Below are 23,993 nucleotides of genomic sequence, written 5' to 3'. Positions count from 1 at the left end.
CACAGAGAGGAAGAATTCAAGCTATTTTCTAAAGCACCCGTAGGCCAGACAAGGAATAATGGATGGAAACTGAACAAGGAGAGATTCAACCTGGAAATAAGGAGAAACACAAAACCATGGAGATGCAGCAGCGGTCATTAATTTGAAAATAGTTGCAAATCACTTTTTTTCAGTGATGTAACTTTGAGTGGTTACTAAACAAACTGTTGTACATTGAGGACTATCTGTATTATAATTTAAATTGGACTCTTATTTGGGAGAAAGAAAGATAGCATATCTGTAATAAATTTTCTTTTGCTGGTGAAAATATAGAAAGGATTAGTTTTAATTTCATTTTCATCTTTCTAGTATTATCAGTACACAAGGGGATTGATTGCAGAATAGTGGTATTTTTTTTTCTTCCTTCCTTGGGGTACAATTTGAAATACAAGTTCAGAAATAAGACTGGTATTTCTGCAGGCCATATAAAACAGCAGGAGTTACTGCAGTAGGAACCTTCCAACAGCATTAGGGTACTTTCAACATAATTCCTATTTCTTTGGGAGCAATTTAGTCATTTGAAGTACTTATTTATATACTCACAGGAAGGAAGATATAAAATGGTAGTGTGCTTGTGTGCTTACTTGAGTTTTAACATGTAATTATAATGATGTAGCTTAATTTGTGGTACAAGGATTATAGGAGTATATGAGAAACACATTAACAGCAGAAACTCTTTAAAGAATGCAGAACATTCTTTAAATGTCGTTCTAATTGCATCTGTTCTTTTACTTATTTATTCATTTCTCTGTTCTGAAATAATTGTATTCTCCATCTGAGAGATTCTGTTAGCCAATGCTTGAGTTTTAATTCAGTTGTGCAACTAAGACTATAACAAAAACCAACTCTTTTTTCTATGTCCCATTTCAATTCCTTGCTATTTATCTTTTCATGTTTTTTAGCATCAATGGAGTAAATCTAGTAGCCGATGCTTTGCTTTCTGTAAGCTAAAAGGAAACAAATCACTGTGAACAAAAAGCAATATTCTTATTTTACATTAAAGTTAGAGACAGTATGGGGTAGTGATTGACATGTTGAATCGCAAAAAAGAAAAAATAGATTTAAGTTCATTCTCAGTTGTAAAATCTCGCTGCATTGGGATAGTCACCCACTCTGTCTACCTCATAAAGTTGTAATGGAAAGAACTAGAGATGGGGTGAAGGATAAATCACATAAAATTCCCGAAGAAAGAGAAAGTTATAATTCTAGTAGTCCTTGGTAGCTTCAGGTATGCTTTAGTATCATTGGAATTTGCAAGGTTCTTCAAGTTAAATTTGTTATGATCTGAAGCTTACATAATGCCACTTCAGATAACATAGAGTATCTTACAGGAATAATTCAGTTTGTACAGCATATGTCGCAGTCAATGTCATGGTTATTTTTTAATACGGTACAGTAGATAAGATTCTTGGAACAATTCCCACTACTGCTTGCCTTATTGTTATTGTTGTTGTTGTTATTGTTAAATAGTAGGATGTATGCTTCACTTAAGAACTACAATGATTTGTTAACAATGTGGCAAACAAGTCATAAAATTGGGCATGATTCACTTACAACTGACTTGTTTAGAAATGGAAATTCTGGTCCCCAACTGTAGTCATAAGTTAAGGACTACCTGTACTTGTATAATGGCAGGATTCAAAAATGTTAATTCTATTCTTAGATAGCCTTGCTTTCTCTTCTGATAAAGAAAAACCGTGCACTATCCACATGAGAATAGAAAAAGAACATGTTCACAGGGTCCTACTAAGCCAAGTTACTATGAAAAATTCACCAGTACATAAGCAAATCCTTTTGCTTACTCAGGGTTGCCTAGTTATAACGTTGTATTTTCCAGTACGGACATGCATCCTTGTACATAGGCCTCTCCTTCCAGCTGTTCTAAAATCTTTGTCAGTCTTTTGCAGATGTACATGAATCTTTTCTGCTCCGTACATGAATCCTCTTGCTCCTTTGCTTGTCTAGTCATTCCTTTCATTCCCAGCATCTCCTCTAGAATCTGAAAGAATCACATACTATCCACTGCCTATTCTGTCTGTTACATAATTGATCACAAAAATAAAAATAAAAATGCATATGTCAGATTGAAGATCATCTAAGAAAAATAGGAGGAAGATCAGGGCTGGGATTCAAATTTTTTAACAATTGGTTCTGTGCATATGGCTAGGTGGGCATGGCCATGTGACTGGCTGGGTGTGGCTTCTTCTATTTTTCCAGCATTCCCCCTCAGGGAAACCTCCAGGGGAGCATCTTTGCTCCCAGGAACCTTCCCTAGGGCCCAGGGAGGCAAAAAAACAGAGCACCACAGGAGGGGGCACAGCCCCCTTCCAATCCATTTTGCCTCCTGGGCCTTAGGGAAGCTTCCTGGCAGCAAAAACGCCTCCCTAGAGGCTTCCCTGAGGCCCAGGAGGCAAAAAGGGATGAAGCAGTAAGATAGCGAGGGGGATTCTGGCACAGCTGATCATCAGAATAGCTGATCATTAGGAGGGGAAAAAATACAAAACTCAGTCTGCAATGTTGCGCATGCATGATAAGAACTGACTGGGCAGGGAGGGGAGGGGGTGGGTGGGTGGAGAGGGGTTGGGCCAGCCAGGGCCACGATTTTCCGGTTCTCAGTACTGCACAGAATCATATCAACCGGTTCTATAGAACCTGTCCAAACTGGTAGAATCCCACCTCTGAGGAAGATTTTCTGGATATGTTTTCTGCCTTTCGTTATTTGCAAAAATAATAAAAGAAGGATATAAATAAATAAATAAATAATAAACAAACAAACAAATAAATAAATAAATATGAGAGAAAGAATTCATGCTGAGTTCATACAAGTTGGAATTGTTGCTGATTCCAGAAAGTGGATAAAAGGATATAGAAAACCACTTGTTTTTACAGTGTGTCATTTTACACTTAAGGTAAGTTAAGATAATTTAAGGTAAATTAATTTTTTTAAATCTGAAGGCAGACTCAATTTTTATTAATGAAATTCAGTGAAATTACTTACCAACGTCATGCTATTGAATTTCTGTGGCAAATGTTTGGGAACAGTCTCCACTTATCAGCTATGGTTAAGGTTAGAATTATATTAAAGAGAAAAAAGTAATAAATAAAAATTGCTAGATAGCACGGATAACTTTATAAACAAAAAGATTATAAAGATTTTTATAAAAGGCATCCAGAAATTTTTTATAGTTGATTTATTTTTCTAATGGCACTTTTTAATTCTTTTCAGAGAATTAATTCACTTTGGTGGTTATGGTGGCAAGACTACATTATTATGGATTGAGTGGCATAATATATTAACAATATATCTTTCTGATTTTTATTTATGGTCAATATGTGTTGACCTCAAATTTGGGCTATGTCAGTATGCATTGAAATTTTAATCTTGTCTGACAAATATTCTGCAGTTTGTTAAAATACACACTTGTTATAGTCCTTAACTTTCCCTATATTATTTTTCAGGCATCCATCTCCTGATATGGGCATGATTTATCTATGATAAATGTATTTTTCTACATTTGTTTTTTACATGCACCTTTTACTAATCAGTACATGTTATAAAACTTCTCAAGATATATGGCTTCTTTTTTCATAACTTCTTCAAATGAAGGATTTTTTTTGTCTGAAATTTTTGAGCCAAAATGCATTTTGAGAGAGACACTAGCAGGTTCCATGAATTCCATGCCTATTTGTGCCATAATCAATTCTGTTTTGGCAGATCACCTTAGTTGACTTAAAAAGAAATTCATCATGGATTTCTTTTGCATCCTAATTTATGAGTGTAGTCACGAGGAGTCTAATTCTTATAGAAAACAGGTAACACTTAAATTCTCCCTCTTCTCCAGCTACTCATTTATCAAATGCCATCTTACCATGAAATATGTTAGATTTTTAAACACCACAGGCAGGTGCCAGCTGGCTTCCTTTTCTGTTTTTTTCAGCCCAATGGAATATTATACAGAAATTGTGTACAGAGACATGAGATTCTTTCTGTCTGTCTGTCCATCAGAATAATTCTGAAAACCAGATGGAAAATGATGTGGTGCAGTGGGAAGAACTCACAAAACCAAAATAAATTTCAAATGTCAAGGTGGACATTTCATAGAAAAAAAATCCAGAAAAGTCAACCACATGACAATATTAGTTCAGAATTTGCCTATGGAAATTCTCAGTCATCCAGGTCATAGTTGTCCCAAAGGTACATTTTTCAAGAGGCAACTGGGCTTGTTTTTCTTTGAAGACATTTTTCTTTTCATCCAAGAAGCTCTGACTAGATGGTGGGGAATGGAAGTACTTACAGTATATTCCTTGCAGACAGCTGGTCGTTTGCATTCTTTTTTGCTAGAGAGTCATTGAGGCCACCTGGAGGTTTAACTGTGTCCTCAGGATTATCTGAGTAGTGCAAATACATTTCTGAGCCTTCTAATCCTTCTTGTCATGCTTTTACACAATTAACAATTGTTTCTTGGGTATCTTGGTTTTGAGGCTTAGCGTTGTCATATTGAAGCAAAATTTCCTTCTTGTGCTTCTGAACTCAGCTTAATCATTGTTTCAAAATTGTGATTGTTGCAATGTAGCACTCTGACTTGGTAGTGGTGCCATCTTAAAGGAAATACAGTTGAATAACCATCTATATTGCCCAAAATTTGATTATTACTTCCTAGAAGTGAATGCTACAATGATTTTCTATGGAATGACATTTCATTTCTGTCTCAAAATGATAAGCCTGTATTTTGTTGACTGATACAGTGAAAGAAAGCATCTCGCTGTTTCTCTTGTAGTAGGGCAACTGTTGGAAAAATTCCATTCTTGAAGCTTTCATCTCTGTCGTCAGCATGCAAAGAACCCATTTTGCATAAACTTTCCAATATTGAAGAACATCAATAATACGATCCATATGTTGCTGTGAAATACCAAGTTTGACAGCAATTTCCCGTTGAGTGACTTGCTGATTGTTCTTAATGAGATCATCAGCCTTTCCCATCTGACATTTGTTGGGTGCTGTCACACATAGTCGACTTTGTTCTTGATCACACAAATCAACTCTTCACAGATCACTATCTTTATATTTTGTGGCCTAGTGACTCAGAGACCTCACATCATCACCAAAAACCACCTGCATTCAGCAATGAATTTTAATTGGAAGGACTCCTTTAGCAGTCAACTTTTAATCATGGCGCTTATAGGACATTGACAAGCATTCATTGCAGATTTCCATTTCATGAACATAGCAACATCTTTTCTCAGAGCAACTTCCCACCAATTGAAATGAAAACAACAACAACAATGAACACATCAGAATCCCTAGTGCCTTGGTACTACCATTGTTGACAACTTGTAACATTGGAGACATTATTTTTCATTCAGCCCTCATATATATATTGGGAAATGTAGTTTTAGCTGCATTAGCACAATTATAGAGCCAGACATAAACAAAAGAAAAGGATAAAATCTGAGGTATAAGTAGAAAAGTTGTGATTCTTCTGTTATTTTGAAGTATTTGCCAGTGGGTAAGTTTGCTATCTTAGTAGATTTTTCCCCACACTGAAAGAGAATTTGGAAGATCCCAGACATATAAGAAATTCTGAGGAAAAACAGAAATTTCCATGTGGGTTTTTTTTAGATTGCATCTGTCACAATTTCTTGCACTCATCTTGGACCATAACTCCCACAATTTCTTGTCATTGGTGACTAATGCTTCAGCTAAGAGGTATTGTACTCCCAATTACTTGACAAGCTAGATATAGCTCCAGGATAGCTGTATCATGATCCCATGGATTTACTTAGGATAATTGTGCATTGGGTTGCAGGCATAATTTGCATGGATAAGATACTTTGGTATAAAAGCCTTTGTAACACAATCCATCTGGTGCTATCCGTAATTTCATTTCTTATAAAAAGGAATGGCAGTTTCCTTTCTGATTACGTCACCTTTAATTTCTTGAAATGAAAGTATACAATAGCTTTTTTTCCTTATTCTTTTGGTACTATTATCTTTATGGGATTAACAATTTTGTAGGGTCATTGTCAGAGCAGATAATGTTCCAATTTAATGTTGCTACATCACAAAAATAGCTTGTTCAGTAATGTTTCTAAACATGCAGATTGGATGAAGTATCCCCATCAATAAGCTAATTATACACATCCAATTTTAACATTTCACAGTTTCATGAGAGTCCAGATTAAGTCTTATTTACCATGTCAGCTTTTATACAATTTAGTCATTAAATTCAGCAATAAGCTTAGATGCAAATAATTTTGAATATAACAGAACACAAAGTATTGCTATAACTAAGAAACATTCATTTTCTAACACTAATCGACCAGCTGTTCCTGAGCTCACAAAGACTTGTCAGCATTCTGATTTCAACACGGAATGTTAAGGAGGGCAATAGTAGTTTGCTGTTATGAGAATATGGAAACTTTATAGAATGAGACCTATCAGGGTCAGAATAGGATCCCATTAAAACAAATCTACATTAGGATCAGTGGTGGGATTCAAAAAAATTTACTACTGGTTTTGTGGGTATGACTTATTTGGTGGGCATGGCTTGCTGGTCATTTGACTGGGTGGATGTGGCTTGGTCATATGACTGTGTGGGTGTGCTTGGTGGGTGTGACTGGGTGGGCATGGCCAACTCAATGTCACTCAATGTTCTCCATGGGGAATCTTGGGAGAAGTTTTTAAAGAACCTGCTTCAAAATGTATTTTTTTTACATTGCAGAAGTGCTCCAAGGGTCAATTCATCCTCTCTGTCAGCCCACACTCCTTCTCACTAAAGGCACTTTAACTCACATGGATAAAGCTATACTTGCAGAATCCATGCCTTTTTTCCTATCCCCCAGGAAGCAAGAGGACATGGGGAACAGAAAGCTAGGAGTCCAATCGAGGCAAGTGAGTGACCGGATGACCGGGTCAGGGGCATGGCCAGCCAGGGGTGGCCCCCGGTTCAGCAACCCATGCCAAATAACCACTACTGGTTCACCCGAATAGGAGCGAACCGCTTGAATACCACCTATGATTAAGATCTAATATAGTGATAAACAATGTCTCTTACATTCTTTAGCTCGCTTGATTATTATATTTAGAATATTATTTTTATTTTAAAAAGTAGATGAGAGACTGTTATATTGCAAGAAAAACACCAATCTTTGGGATAATCTTTATTTAAACAATATATTTCAACAATTCTTACATTTTGAATATAACCCAATGATTTATGTAAAGGTTTTCTTTCATTTGCAGGATAGATAATTTTAGCTTTGTTTAATACACAACAAGTAGTAAGAAAGCAACCTCCCCAAATAAGAGACTAGTAAATTATGACTACCATATCACATCACAGTTAAGTTGCTCTAAAATTTTCTAGTTATGTCACTAGCCTAATTATCTATAAGATTTAAAGGCAGATTTGATTGATGCAGAATCTGTATTAGGAATTAAAATGGAGATGCAGAAAAATATCAGCAATGATTGTACTTGTGTTCATGTGACACACTTATTAATAGTGAACCCAATTTTATGGGTTTGCAATACACATTGAATCATCAGTTAACTACATAGATAGGAGTCCCATAATATACTAAATTAATATAAACAAAAAAATTAACAAGCTAAGAAGCTAGTAATAGAAGTTATGGAAACAGATAGGAGAATGACAATTAGTATCTGGCAACTGCATGATGTACAGATAAAATTCAAAACTTAACTCAGAAGAATTTATACATCTGATGAGAAGAATCAATCAATAGATTGCTTGGATAGCAAAAGTCACAAGGAGCAGGAATACCATCCCCTAGTTCAACCAATGTCAGGAACAGCATCTTCATTTCATTTATTTCATGTTATTATTTCATTTCATTTCAGGAACTCCATTTCATACCAAGAGGTACTGGATAATACACCAAATAGTAGGTAGACTGGACATTGCATACATGGAAACAATAATAAAAGGAGAGATCCATAGTTAAGTTAATAGGAAGGAAAACATTTAATTTAATATTGGCATGTCCCAATAATAAAACAATTCTCTAGTATCCTAGTATCTCTAGTTACCAGACCGTTGGAGTCTACTGGATCAGGAAACAATCTCCACTGGAATAATTTAACTTTACTATATTGAGAGGGCCTAAAATAACTGAATTTTGCAAGGTTGATTGTGGTCTTATATTGCAGTATGTCAGTCTGCCCGAATCTCTTAAGAATAATTGTCTTTCTTCCTGGGAATTAAGGAATGTGTCAGCCTTCTTTGCTTATGTAATTTTTTTGTCTATTTATCTCAGGATGATCTTCCTGAATCTCTACACTGGTATTTTAATATATATTTACCATAAAATTGACTTTATCCAATTATATTAAATAATTGATTGATTGATTGATTGATTGATTATATGCCACCATATCAGTGCTGACACTTAATGACCACATAGTTTTTGTCCCTGGCACTCTGTTCCCAACATGATCCTTCAGATCTCCCAATAGTGCAATTTCTGTTGCAATTGATTCTTCCAATAGTACCATAATATAATACCAATGTATAAGAAGCACGGAGAATTTTTTTTAAATATGATTAATCTTTCAAAACATTTAAATTACCATCTTTCCCTTTTCTTGTCATGTATTAATCATATATTACAAGACCAATGCTTCCTTTAATCTACCTTGAGTTAATTGTATTTCTTTCTTTCAAATTTGGAGCAGCTAATAAACCCATCTATCACTGAAAATGAATCCGAAAGTGTACATGTCTTGAACTACAGGCATTAAGAATTTTGTTTACTGCTCTGCTACTGTACTGTTTTATAAATTGTCTAAATTCCTCCTACAAGGAATAATCATTAAAATAATAATAATATATAAAATGATGAACATTTTTATTATGTATCCATTGTCAATTCATTTATGGTCACTGAATCAACGGTGAATTGCAAAGTTGCTCTGTTTTTGGAATGTCAATAAAAATGATTTCCCTGTCATTGTCTCTTTATTTATATTCAAACAAACTTCATTACTCTACCAATTCTCCAAAGAGTTATATCTATAATTCATAAACAATCTGAACTTACTTTGGAATTAAGGAAATTGAAACCCAAGAAATCTAAAGTGTAATAAAATTGATTCATGAATTGAGTTAACTGCCCAAAATCCTGACAGCCATTTGAGGACAAAGATTTAAAGAAAGCAGAAAAATAGACAGTACCCTGGACAAAAAGAAGTATTTAAGGAAGGTTTAATAAGAAGAGCATGCTTTAAAGGATCTGAAAAAACTTCCCAGGAGGAAGAGGAAGAATGACATGGAATTAAGTGCCACAGAAGTTGAAACGCTTCTTCTGTATAGAGTGTAGGAGTGTGCTCAAAACATACCTGTTCATCCAGTCCTTTTAATTGTTTCAGTTATTTTACTTGCTTTCATTATTTTCAGTTGTCCTGTTTTATGTTTATTGTACTTTTACTATTTGAACAGTACTTCCTGAGTCATTAAGAAAAGACTTTCAAGAAGAGATTGGACTGCCATTTATCAGAAATGGTGTAGGGTATCCTGCTTGGGCAGGGGATTGGACAAGATGACCAACAAGCTTCCTTCCAAATCTATTAATCTGTAATCTGCAACACAGATAGCATAAAATACACCAAATAAATAATGATTCAGTATTCAGAACAGACTGAACAGAAGCAAAGACCCTTGATTGATTTACATTCAACTTTCCTGTCCGTTTCTTACCTGGAAGTTGCTGTTCCTTCTGCCAACAGAATGGGCAGGACTATTCTAATTAAGCCACTTGAAACACCAGATCTATTGGCTCTAAAATAAAGATTATAATAATATTGCCCAGATTTTCCTTTTTCCAATTTCATCTCGATTTCACCCCTTCCTTTTTTTGATTGTCTTTTATATTTGAAGACTGCAAATGACAATCAGTTGCAGGTTCTAATAGAGGAGAATATTTATAGTTGAACTGTGGAGTCTTTGATTCTTTCTGAACTTGGTTGTTTTCTTGTAGACATTTCATTAGTCAATAAGGAATGGGGCTTCCTCTCGATTTATATTACATTCTAGTTTTCCTGTCAATGTTGGTAAGAGTAGTCTTTGTGGGTTTTTGTTTTGGTTGAGCTGTTTACTATTAACTTAACTGGCATTTCCTTGAAAACCCCAACCAAGGAACTGCCAAACATGCTAACAATAAACAGCCCAACCAACCGACCCTCCAAGACCACCCCCATCAATGCTGACAAGGGCAAGCCACTAGAATATAAATTAAGAAGAAAAACAGTTCCTTACTAGCACCGGTGATGTTACCTAGCTTGGGTAATGGAACATCTGTAACAAAACAACCAGGCTCAGAGATCACCAAGGACCCCTCAGTTGCAGATTCCTTGTTGAACTTAACTCTAACACTTACTGACATCTTTATGCCATTGGGAGGCTTTCTTTTCAACAGCATAGAAATGATTAAGAAGCAAACTCTATATTAAATAATCTCTAACAGGCTTATTTAGTTTCACATTCAAACATGGGACTGACTTAAGAAATGTGAAAAATATCTTGAATGAGAATAACGTGAAAATTTTAGAACTTTTAGATGAAAATATATATGTATGTCCCATTGAAAACATTTTTTTCAGATTATGAAACTGATTCTTCCTGGCATTGAAACTGAAATCCATTGGTACTGCAACCTAAAACTAAAGTTTTAAAAAGTAAAAACAACAACAACAACAACAACAACAACAACAACAACCAAATAGCTAGTCATTTAGGTTCTGAAAGTGTAGAAAAAATACTGAAGAGTATTTAAAAAAATATATGTTATGGTCCAATTCATAATAGATATTATTGCCATTGAGTTTAAGAGAATGTAATCTTAAATTTAATTTGAACCATGTGGGCTCTTATTGGTATAACTCAAATATAACAGCCATTTTTTATCTTTGTGAAAAACAATTATTTTATATGATTAAAATATATTTAAATGTATAAATTAAGGGCACTTTTGGAAAACTAAATATATACATTTTATTGTATTTTATTGATTTATAAACTGTTATATAGCTGTGTGAAATATGTACTACATGAAAAAGAAAAACTGATTAGTAATTATTTTGATGGTTATGTAATTGATGACAATATAGAAGATAACAATTGATATTATTTTATATTTGTTTGTATGTACATGATTATAATTATTATGATGATGTTTATATTTTAACACTTTGGACACCTAGAAAAGACACTGTTCAATATAGAAATGGAATTTGTGATACAAAACAATAAAAATATTTATAAAAACATACAAAATAAAACTGGTATATAGCTGCCTGTCATCTAACCAACTCTAGGTGGCTAACAATCAAAAATTAAAACATATACAATTATATTAAAACTATAAAACTAAACCTTAGTTTTAGTTATTTGACTAATTTTAAGATGTCACTATGTAGAATTTTGCCTTTTGTTCAGATTTCTTAAGGATTGGACTTGTTTCTTTGTATATTTATCTGTTACTGGCCTTTTGTAGCAAACTTTTTTCAGTGTGAATTATGTAGCTTGGAAACTAGGTTCTTTTAATGAAGCCTTTGTATTTCACAAAATATAATTAATCTGATTAGTTTTTCAGCTCTTTTTCTGCTTACATTAACTAACACAAAGAGCCCCCCTACAGGTTAAAGTTTAAAAGTGGATTACCAGATAATGCTAGTCTTGACGAGGTTTCTATGGTAGAAGGAAAAACTGATTTTGCTTTTCACCTTATTTTATCCTTTCTCTTCCTGAGCCCAGCTTTTTTCCATTGTCCAAAACAAGGTTATTAATTTTGCAGCAAAATCTTCAAGCAATTACACAAATAGCTTAGGGAAAATCGCTTATGTCATAAAGAAAACAACAAGCCTTTTAAAATAGGCTCCAACTATTTCTCACAGATGGCAATAATATTGCTAGCAGTATTACTGAAGATTATAAAAACGTATTTTAGGCCAAATTGAAATTAACCAGTCATGTTGTGAAGAGTCCCTCTCCAAAGGAAGATAAAAAATAAAGATGCACTGAAATATGACTGCTTGTTTTTTTGTTTTTGCAATTTTTGATTTACAGCAAAGGATTTGGGTTGAGCTCATGGATGTCGTTTTGATAAATGGTGAAGTAAAGCTAACCTTCCCCATACAAATACATCCATCTTTAGATAGCATTCCTCTGTGGGAGGTTTGTTTTCAATTTAATAGATAATGAACTTCCTTGTCTGAATCAGAAAACTGACAGTGAAATGAAGTTCAGAATTTTGCAAGGCTCGATATTTGTGGTTATAACAACAAAACAAGGTTTGGAAAAATTGTCCCCTTGCTTAAATAGTCAACATTCTTGGGGCAGTAGTGTTTTTGGCTAAATTTAAATTCCTAAGCCCATTTAATTTTTAAGACTGTATTTTAAAAAAATAAAATAAAAGGGATAGAAAGCTGTAGAAAATGAGCCTCTGAATTCAATTGAAAGGCAATTGAAAGTATTGTATGCTGCAATTTCTCCTTTTAAACTGAGCTCAAACCATATCAGTAAAAAAAGTTTTTTTGCATTATTTTATATTGTAGATAAAGAAAAACTAACATTGTACAAAAGCTATTATGAACCATAGTCTTCCTTCACTGCACACACATATACAGTAATTCCCATTACTGCTAATGCCCAAACTAAAGACCGAATAGTTCCTTTATATGTGTTACATATCAAAACATCTGGCTGTATGAGATGTCAAGTTAAAGAATTATTTAGGACCCCTGTCTTTTATCTTTTATGAGCTATCATATAACCAAGTTTATGAAATTCATCTTGGATAAGCAAAGGTGATCCTCATTTTGATATTTGTAAAATCTGTTTCACATATGCCAATGGTTTAAGGATAGAAAGGATATGTCTATGTGTCTAGTATGCCAAGCTGTATAATATTTGCCATTCAGGGAATGTATGTCTATTGCCATTTGGTTATAAAAGACAGGAGTTGAGTTACTAGTCGCAACTGCTAAATGATACTGACAAACCTGATAATGGAGGCCAAATGATAGGAGATAGAAATCTGGGTGTTCTGTTCACATAAAATTAGTGGCTATTGATGACATGTAAAATGGCATTCAAGTAGTTTAGATTTACAACCATAATGGATGCCAATTGTGGTATTATGTTGTAATAGTCATAAAATTTTATAAACTTTTTGTGGCAGTTGTTAAACAAACCAAATTGTTGGGAATTGTTTTAGAATGAAACAATATAAAAACAATTGTAATAAATGTATGATAATAAATCACATTCCTATGAAAAATAAAGATTTCTGAACCAAACTGCCAGTGTAAAAATTCAGTGAAAGTAAACTGTTGCATATTCCACAAGCAGAAAATAAAAAGATGGGACCCCTTCTAAACTGTACCAGTGTAATATGTCGATATGTATATATGCACATCACTAGACTTTTATCCTGCTCCATATGTTGATCAACTGACCATATGTAAACAGAATGACAACAACCAAAACATAGAACTCATAATTCACATTAAAAGATTAATAGCTTATTTCTATGCTGAGGAACCACGAAAAACCAAGATAATAACCTTTGATTGTTTCTCCCATTAAAAAATTATTGAAAAGAATTAGAATATCAGTAAATTCCTGCCAGATCTCTTAGTATTTTATGACTACATTAAAAATAATATGGTTTAGATAATTGGTATATTTGTTTTTGCCAGAATGGGCAGGCATCATCAAATACATTTTTGTGATATACTGGTAGCAAGTAAGGTTTTTCAAGGTCTGAAATTAATATTAGAAAGGTAGATAATCTATGTGGATAATTTAATAATGCAAATGATTTAGCATTTGACACTTTAACAATTTGAATGTTCCAATATCCAGTGGTAAAAACAAAAATGTGATTGATGATTACATGCCATCATTTCATTGTTGACTCTTAGCAGTTACATAGGAAAGCTTTCCTTTTTAACATGGTCCTTCAGGTCTTCCAATGATGTAGCCATTGTTGCTCTAACTCAGTGGTGTCAAACTAGTGTCATCATGTCTTGTCACATGATGTATCATGACTTTTCCCCCCTTTGCTAAATCAGCCATGGGCGTGGCCAGTGAGTGATGCAACCAGTCCACAGGCCATGAGTTTGACACCCCTGCTTTTACTGAACCTATCCAATCAACCTTGCTGTTGACTGTCCTCTTTTTAAAATTCTACTTTTCTCACATTATAGACTTTTCCAGAACTCTTGACTGAGTAAAAACTCTGGATTGATTTGTTACATTCACCCATGTTAAACCATAACAGCTATCTCCATCAAAGTCATTAAGTAACAAACAAACCACAGTATGGTCTAGTTAATATCAACTACAAGACTAATAAATTGTCTCATGTTTCTAAGTTGCAAACTGGGCTGTAGGATTAATTAGAGATAAAGTTTGAAAAGCACTGGCTCTTTACACTTTTTCTTCTACTGATAACTAGGGGTATTAGAAAAGGAATGAATAAGCAAAGGAATTTTTTGTTCCTCTTTTTGTGTCTTCTATAATTGCTCCTGAAGGGAAACTGATCCTCTTAGGCTCTATCCTTCTGCCTGCTTCTTAATACAGTGTTCTTATTTCCCCATTTTATTTTCTTCAGGATGAGAACAAAAAGCTGAGAGGCTTTCTACTCAAGCATGTAACTTTTTCATAAATGTGCCCTTTTGAACTTCAAGCATCTGCTCCAGATCCTCTGGTAGGGTTTGTTTTATTCACATATACTTGCTCTGTTAAATATAGATAACAGAGTGTTAACTGGAAGATCCAGAAAGTGTTATCATAATATTTCAGCTATTATCATATTTTCCTTACAGGATCAGCCAATTGTAGCCACAAATCCTGTTCATCAGATCTTATAAACCCTATGTTCTGAATGTGATCATCTCATCACAGCCTGCCAGCTCAAAGTAACCTTATATGGTCCAATTCTTACTTCAGATGCTTTTGGGAGACTAACTGCCTTCCCCGCTTTACATTATTTACTCTTGGCCTTTTGTATTATTGGTCTTATAAAGTCTGGGAGACTGAATCTGTGAGGTTATTATATCTACTTTGTTTCTTACTGGCTCCTATATCATAACACCCCCACACCCCCATTTTTTTAACCATGAAGTCAATAGCATAATAACTTTGATGTGGGGAAGTCTGAAATATTGAAATGAGATTTTTCCAATATATTTTAGCTGATTAATTTTGCCTGCTCTAATGAAAACTCAACCCTCTCATGTTTTCAAATGTTTAATTATTTTTGGGTGAGATCCCCTCATTTACTGGGCCCAGGGCCATTTGCCACCCTTTAAAAAGGTCCATTGAGATCTGCAAATGTTGTGACATCACATATGGAATAAATTAATGGATATATAAACACTCTTTGGATGTGGCCATTCAGCAAAATCTGAGTCCATCCTTTGATATTATCACTATGTCAAAGACTTTGAGAGGGCCAGATATATTTTATAAGGTATTCTGATCTATCTAACCTACGCTACTACTAACTCTAAATCAAAGAAGGAGATAATTTTATCTGATCCAATTTGTGATCAAGCCATGCTGATACCTTATGACTATAGCGTGGCAGCAAATTCCCCAACCCCCAAATGTTGCTTCACCATCTTTTTGAAGATCTTTCCCACTTTAGATGTCAAGCTGGCAAATCTTGACTATTCTGCAACCTTTCTAGATCCCTATATTTCCTAACCTAAAAAAGTCTCATAAGAAGGTTTCTACATGATATTTTCCTTTAAATAAAACCTGAAAAGCCAGAAAGTTTATAGTTGCTGGAGAGATGATTGTACAATGGATTACTTGCAGGCACCCATAGCCACTTCCTAAAATCCAGAATCCAGAAGTCCACTCATAACAGTTTCATTGCATTGTTTTTGCCCTTGGGCTAGTTTCTATTAAATTGAATGAAAATAATAAAAAGTATATATGTTTAAAATAACTCAGTCCCTCAATGTATATTCTTTCCTTCTCTTCCCTCTTGGCCTCATGCATTCTTGACTCCTGGTGACTGATCTGAACAAATTCCTGCAGTTTTCTTGGTGTAGTTTTCTGAGGCATCTTTTGAAGCCATTACTTTGTTTTTTCTAGGATTGAGAGAGAGAGAGAGAGAGAGAGACAGAGAGACTGCCCCAAAGTCACCTAGCTGGTTTCATGCCTAGGGCATTGAACTCAGGGTTTCCTGGCTTCTAATCCAGTATCTTTCATTGCTACTAAACTGTTGGCTCTCCCTCTATTCTTTAGCTGAGAAAAATTGAAGCTGCTCACTGATTGCCATCATTTTCTACTATGATAACAGGAAATAACTGCAGAGTAGCCAGGTCTGTTTTTGTGTTTGTGCTTAAAAATATTATTTTCTCTTTTTAGCCCCATGTTGTATTATCAGTTCCTTTACACAGGCATTGTTTTATGTCTGACTACCTGATTTTTCTTCCCATAGCACTATGTATGTCCTACTCTCTTGGTTTTCTGGAGAGCAAGGCTGAGTTGTTCTGTATGTAAGGAAGGAGACAAGCGTAACCCTCTTTTCTGATAATAGCCATCCTGGTTCCTTACAAGCCAAGCTGCAAATCTTTGTCTGTCCCTGATAAGACTTATTAAAGCTATTTGTACTGTAAGTTTTCTCTTTGAACTGTCTTTGTACAAATATATTATTTGTTTAGAATTTTCTACAGTAATCTATGTTTGAACAAGTAATCCCATTGCTCAAATGTAGAACAAAAGCAATGGATGGAAACTAATCAAGGAGAGAAACAACCTAGAACTAAGGAGAAATTTCCTGACAGTGAGAACAATTAACTAGTGGAATAGCTTGCTGTCGGAAGTTGTGGGTGCTCCATCAATGGAGGCTTTTAAGAAGAAACTGGACAGCCACTTGTCTGGAATGATATAGGATCACCTGTTTGAGCAGGGGGTTGGATCGAAAGACCTGCAAGGTCTCTTCCAACTCTGTTATTCTGTAAATTCCGTAATTGAGAACCTTAAAATTTTTACCAAAGGCATTAAAAATAACCACATCTACTGTTTGAAGAGATAATGAAAAAAACACTAACTACTAGATATAGAGGGACATGATTGTAAAAGGGACTACAATGCAGAAAAAAAAAGGTGCTTGGCCTTTTCTATTTCACCATACTATTTACCAGTATGGTGAGTATTGATTCTCTAGAAAGAATGCAGAGAAGAGCAACAAAGATGACTAGGGGACTGGAGGCTAAAACATATAAGGAGCATAATCACTCTATTGTTCCCTTTTGTTATTCTGTTATTCTTTCTAAGATTACATGTATCCATCCATCAAAGAAAATTTGTAATGGTATAGGATCTCCTGTCATGGATGGATGGTTGGACTAGAAGACCTCCAAGATCCCTTCCAACCCTATTATTATATGTTCTGTGTTCCCGTAAACCAAAATATCCACTAATGACAGAAATTTCTCCTGGTCTGATCTCCTTTCTCTGATCGATATTTCTCATCTCCTGTTCAGATTGCTGTGATTGGAGTGACTGATGATGCTTTGATTATAAGTGTCATTCTGACTGCGGTCACCAGTAATTCTTCTGAATTGGAAACAAATTCCTAAATCACTAGATTCAGTTCTTCTTCATCTCCCTTTTGTACCATGACATTTACACAGGCAAGAAAATATGTCTGTAATTTGCACTATGCTGCTATGTGAAATACAGAGTAAAGACAATTATTGGAGGCCAGGGGTTTGCAAATGGTTATGAATTGAGACAGGACAAATTAGTGTTATCTAATTATGCCATAGCAATTTGTCTTTAATATCCTAGTGTGCCCCAGAATTTGAGCTTTATCCAGATCTAGAACAGACGTAATTATTGTGCAAGCTACATGATTTGGTTATGGCAAATTTAGACAATATGTTAAGGAAAAGCTTCTACGCTCATAATCCTATGAAATTTTCAATGGAAAAAGTTCCAGAACACTTCTTCCAGGAATCATTTGTCATTTAGAATTACACTAGTTTACATAGTTGAGAACAAATATCATATAAATTACAAACAAGAAGCTCTCATAAGGATATGATAAATCATATATACATTACATTAAGAAACATATTGTGAAATAAAAAAATATTTCTGTATTTCAAAACTGAAACCAACATTTCCAATGTACTAGAAATTTTCATATATCTCTGAAAAACCAAGATTCATTATATTTGCATATTATGTCTATTGAATGAAGGTCTGGGAATAAAAAAATCTGGGTAACCCCTCTTCCATTTGTTTTATGTTTTCTTGCATTGCTGAATTTCTGACCTCCAGTGGAGAAGTTAAAAAAAAAAAAACTTATGAAATGATTTTGTTTTCTTTTAAAACAGATTGAGCTATATCTGAAAGTACTCAGAACAAAAGAAGTAAAACAAAAGAACAAAGGAAGTAATTTATGAAAGCATAGAGAAATTTATCTCAGTACTGGTAAACTTTATTTTTCATACATCCATGAAAATAAAAGTAAAAAATATTAGTAATAGTAACTACTATTAAGAATTTTGCATTCATGAACAGACCGATTAGATCATGTTTTATGTGACACAAAACATATTTGTAGTTTCTTACATCTTCTTTTCCCCCTACATTAATGCTTTCTCTGAAGTCCAATATATATAACTTTTCGACTCACTAAAATTATCAATGTTAATTTTCAATGTTTTTGTGTTACCTCCTCCTAAACAGGTAATGGTTTCAGTCTGTAGATTTCAAAAGTTGTAACAAAAATGTACAAATTTTAATCAATGTGATCATAATTATTGATCTAATAAGCCAGTGGTGATATTCAAGTTTTTGTTACTACCGGTTCTGTGGGCGTGGTTTGGTGGGCATGGTAGGGGAAGGACACTGTAAAATCTCTGTAAAAGGTAGTATTTGCCAATTCTCCAAACTACTCAAAAGTTCCGCTACCAGTTCTCCAGAACTGGTCAGATCCTGCTGAATACCACCTCTGCAATAAGCTATACTTTTCAATTTATGAACAAACCATGACAGTGCTTTTATCTCTCTAATGCTGCAATACATTGAATATTTTTCAATGTTTCTCCATATTCTATTCTATTTTTATTTTTTTCCGTTTGTGTAAGTAAGAGTCTGAGGCATCAAAGTTTCTGCAAATTTTGTATCCTGATTCCTGACTTTTATACTTCCTGTTTTTTTTCCTCAGAGATCTTAATCAAAGTGCTTGCTATGAATGAACAAATGATCACATATTAGATTTATAATAGCCAGAGGGTGACCATTTGTCTTTACGAGAGACAGTACTCCATAATAAGACATTTACTATTGGGAATTTAAGTTCAGTTTACACTACAGAACCATAAGGAAAACGCAAAAGATCTTGAAGTTGCTTCCACTCTGGACATGAGATAGTTATCCCATTAAGGTGAGATGCATGGTACTTTTATCTGAATGTCCATCTGTACTTATAATTTTGCATGTGTACATTTTTATTAAAACCTGTATAAAATTCTTTACTGTGTTTGCACAGTATATTGCTTTTTTAAAGCTAGTGTGGCCAGAAGTGGCCACCCTACATATAAGGCTTTTTGGCAGAGAACTTTACTGAACAGTTTTTCTCAGAAAATCCTAATGAGGCTTGCTCTGTTAGCTGTAGATTCAAGTGAAGACAGCTTGTAAGAGTTTCTGTCTTTTGGTTTAGATGTGTATTTTTCTTATGTAATTCAGGTTAGAGTTAGATTGGAATATCCATTGGAAAAATGCAGAATGTTTGAAATGAAATGAATTAATGAATGAACCAATAAATAAACCTATAAGTAATACAGTGACCAAAGTGATGGGGATAGTGGATAATGATACAAAAACAGCTGACATTTGTGATAAAGCATAGATATATCAATTTATTCTCAACCTGATGTCCTCTTCATGAGATGGAATTGCAACCCCCCAAATTCGTTTATCGGCTCTATTCTTGATAAATGAAAATTCATTTTAATGGAGAGGAGAAGAGAGGGGGAGGGAGGGAGGGAGGGAGGGAGAGGGAAAAGGAGAGGGAGATAGGGAGAAAGAGAAAGAGAGAGGTGGGGAGGGGAGAGATTTTCTTTACTGTCTAGTTTTGGATAGAAAGTACACCCTATACCTGATTGTGTTAAAAGCAACCTATGTTTCAATGTTTTGAAATAAAATGAAAACAAATTGACTTTACCTTTGACCACATTTTTTTAAACTGGCTGCATTAGATTTTGGAAAGCAATTATTAACTATTTTTAGCACTTCACACATTACTTCATTCAATACTAATTATAGTACCAATAGTAGTACTTATAGTATTCTGCAACAGGTGGTTGATTTCTGTCAGTGGTGCTTTCTAATTACAGCTCCTGAGAAGGCAGAATATTTCTTTTTTACTATCTTAGTCTCCCCATACTCTGTTTCATTGTTTAATCTCAGAAGTGTACGACCAACCAAAGGTGAGAAAATTCACCACTTACTTAATAATAGCTTTTTAATTTTCTTCTTTGCTGGTCATTTTAATCTGTTTTATCTATTTTGATGTGTTTGCTTGTTGTGTGATTATAACTGGGCTTTTATTTTTATTATTAAATTACTTATTAAAACAGCAATACACATTTCATAAATCATACAACTTCTAGATCCTTAACAACCTCCCTCTCCCCTCCTTTTAGAGTTTGTTTGTTTTGTTTTGTTTTCAGGGAGAAAAAGCATCATTTTGTTGGGTCTTATCATGCATTTAATAAAGCATGAATATATATGACATCTATTCCACAAAAACACAGAAGAAAATTAATAAGGTTATTGTAAATCTTTACATCCATCACAGCTGGTACTTTAGAAAACAATGTTGTTTTGTTTGCATTTCACATATGACAAACAACCTTTCTGACTGGCCTAACATAGTCACTTTCCATTAGTCAAGACCAGAAGCAAGTCAGAATTAAAATGTGCCCCTTGGTTGCTAGGCAGCTGAATTGTCTTGACATGGTGGTTAGTTTCCTTTTCATTGAATGACAACAGTGACATGAAAGAAGTTTTGAAAAACTTGATAATGGTTTTCAAAAGAGGAGGATAATTGGGCTAGCTTGTGCAACTCTGTGTGGAAACTTCAGCTTGGCAGAGAGAAGAGACTGTCACTAAAAATTTCAACTCTTGTACACAAACTTGACCTAGAATCTTCTCCTGATTTTATCCCATTCATCTGTCCAACACTTCTTTCTCTCAGACCAAGGGGTGCTGTGATGAAAGAGATAAGACAGATGGGGACAGCCTGAAGGAATAAAAGAATCAATAGTTTTGATTTTAATCCATCAGTGAAAAGGAGGAATTAAGTGAAAACTTTAAATTAAAGATGATGTAAAAAGGCATTTTTAAGACTAGCAAACCAATATATTTAATGATTGTATTAGCAAACAAATGCACTTGGCTTCTTGTTTTTACAAATGAAATTAATGGGATATGTTGCAATTCTCCAGTCATTTGTGTTTTTTTTAATATTCTCTACATAATAGATAATTGATCTCCCCTACTTAAGAATGCATCCCCTATGTATCAAAAACATGCAGACTGCATCAAGATTATGCTTTTATTGGAAACATTTGTTCTGCAAATTAATGAGATAATAATAATTAAGTTTGCTACTTGGTTGCACTAACATTCAAGCTACTATAAAAGTCCAATTATGTATAACTGTCCACATAATTAATTTCCTTAAAAAACTGAGCAAAATGTATCTATAATGAAAGAAGGGACCAATTAGCATTGGATTAACATTCATGATTATTTACAGTTGTTTTTGTACTTGTTCTTGTGCTCTGACTTCCTGAAATTTCACAATGCTAAGATTGGGGGGGAGGGAGAGAATTTGTTTAGACACAAGGTGCAATGCAGTGGCTTCAGCCATTGTGTTGACACCACCTCTCTCATTATACCCTCTCAATCAACACTCAGCATAGAGGAAGCTGCGATAAAGCCCATCTGCCATGGTTAATCTGCAGGCAAACCCACACCCAGGCCTGTGCCCGTTCCTCTCCAGCCGTATTATTCTCAGATCCCAAGCTTCATAAGGGATCAGCCAAAGTCCATTAAAGTAAATAATAGCTAGAAATGACAGGCTTAGCAAGGATTGGGAGGAAGTTGAAGACCAATCTGAGCTATGAGCTCTGATTAATAGAGAAAAGCATTAGGAGAAAAAATGACCTCAGCCTGCTCCAAAGAATTCCTGAACTTTGGTTGTTAGGGCAAGTGCTACCATCTGAGACGTTAGTGATCCTTGAATTTCCTTCACTTTGATGAGGCTCAAATGGGAAAATTTTGAAGGTTCACTCAGGCCCCCGACCCCAGCTGGAAAGCTGTCTGAAGTCAACCCTGCCAAAAATCCTGTTGTATAAAAACAGAGCAGGAGTGGGTGAGAAGAGGAGGGAATTTTAGCTAGATGGCAAAACAACAACAACAATAAATACCACCCTTAACTTTAATAAAGAAAACATGTTCTTTGGGTCCATATGACTAGGTGGCAATGACTCATGAAGAGCATTACTAAATGGTAAAGAATTCATAACTCACTCAAATATGGTTTATAAGCAGCTGAAGGACAACACAATGTTATCTTGAACATTTTACTATTCACTCCACTATACAAATGTCCTTTTAAAAATTAATTTCACTGCAATTATGAGGAGGGGAAGATGTGCATCTTGGAAAAATGGATAGATAAAGATGATGCTAAGGATAATTTTCTCGTGTAATATTTATTTTTTGTTTTCTCAGCTGTAACTTGTTCATGAATAGCTTTGTCAAAAGAGAACTGGAACACTGACCCCTGACAGAGACTTTCTCTCCCCCTCACTTCGCTTCCTCACAGACTCTTTGGTAGCAATAAATGAATAGACAACATTAGAACAGTGAAAAAACATATGCATTGCTTTTTTTTCAGCATATGTCAGAAGTATTTTCATAATGCATCCAGATGATTTCAGATCAAATTGTTTTGCTCCTTTCAGAGACATATTATTTTAGTAATTGCTGGACACATCCAAACTATCTGGACATAATTTCATCTCTTATGTAAATATCAGAAAAGTACCTGCTGCACACAATAGTCACACTATCAGTCCTGGTCACACTTATCATGGAATAGGCCCCACTAAAGAGAGTTAATTCAAAGTAGATCAATTTGAGATAGCCCTGAAACAAGCAAATACTGAGTTCTACAAAGCAAGCACAGTATCCTTGAAGATGACAAAATCTTCCTTTAGAATAAGATTCTATGAGCGCCAGGAACGGACATGTACAAACTGGATGGAAAATAATTATTCATGTTAAAGAGCTTGCTGTAAATGAATTTTGTTTAATATTGTGATTTAAGTAAAAAAATACATTTTCTAATATAGAATGCAGGTTTTATAAATAAAATGAGAATGAATGACAGTAAGCATGATAGCTGTGCCACGAAATTGCTGATAACCTGGCTAATGCGATGTTTGGGGGCATGTGACACAATTTTCATATTTTAATCTTAAGTAGAGTCAGAAATGACAATTATGAAAAGACAAAATATATACCAGCAGCAGCTGTAATGGCCAGCTATGCGCTCAAAGATTGGCAAGCAGGTACAGTAAATCAATATTAAATTCTCTACATATGCAGATATAGCAGCCACAATATCATATAACATCATTATAAACAAATCCCAATATATTTTGGACAATTCTCCAAGGGAATAGAGTTTTCAGCTAATTAGACTTCTATACACTTGTCTGTTTTAAAGGCAAACGGATGCACACAAATCTTTCTATATAGATAAATTCACTTGCAAAATTAAAATTCATTAGCTTTATTCATGTATATGAATGTAATAATTATAAATAAAACAAATAAATAAAAAACTAATAAAAGCAAGTTGAAGTTTAGAATACAGATTTT

The sequence above is a fragment of the Pseudonaja textilis genome, chromosome 4, assembly GCF_049901715.1.
Source record: "Pseudonaja textilis isolate UNSWEBS1 chromosome 4, rPseTex1.2, whole genome shotgun sequence".
Classification (NCBI taxonomy): Eukaryota; Metazoa; Chordata; class Lepidosauria; order Squamata; family Elapidae; genus Pseudonaja; species Pseudonaja textilis.
This window is presented reverse-complemented; position numbering follows the sequence as displayed.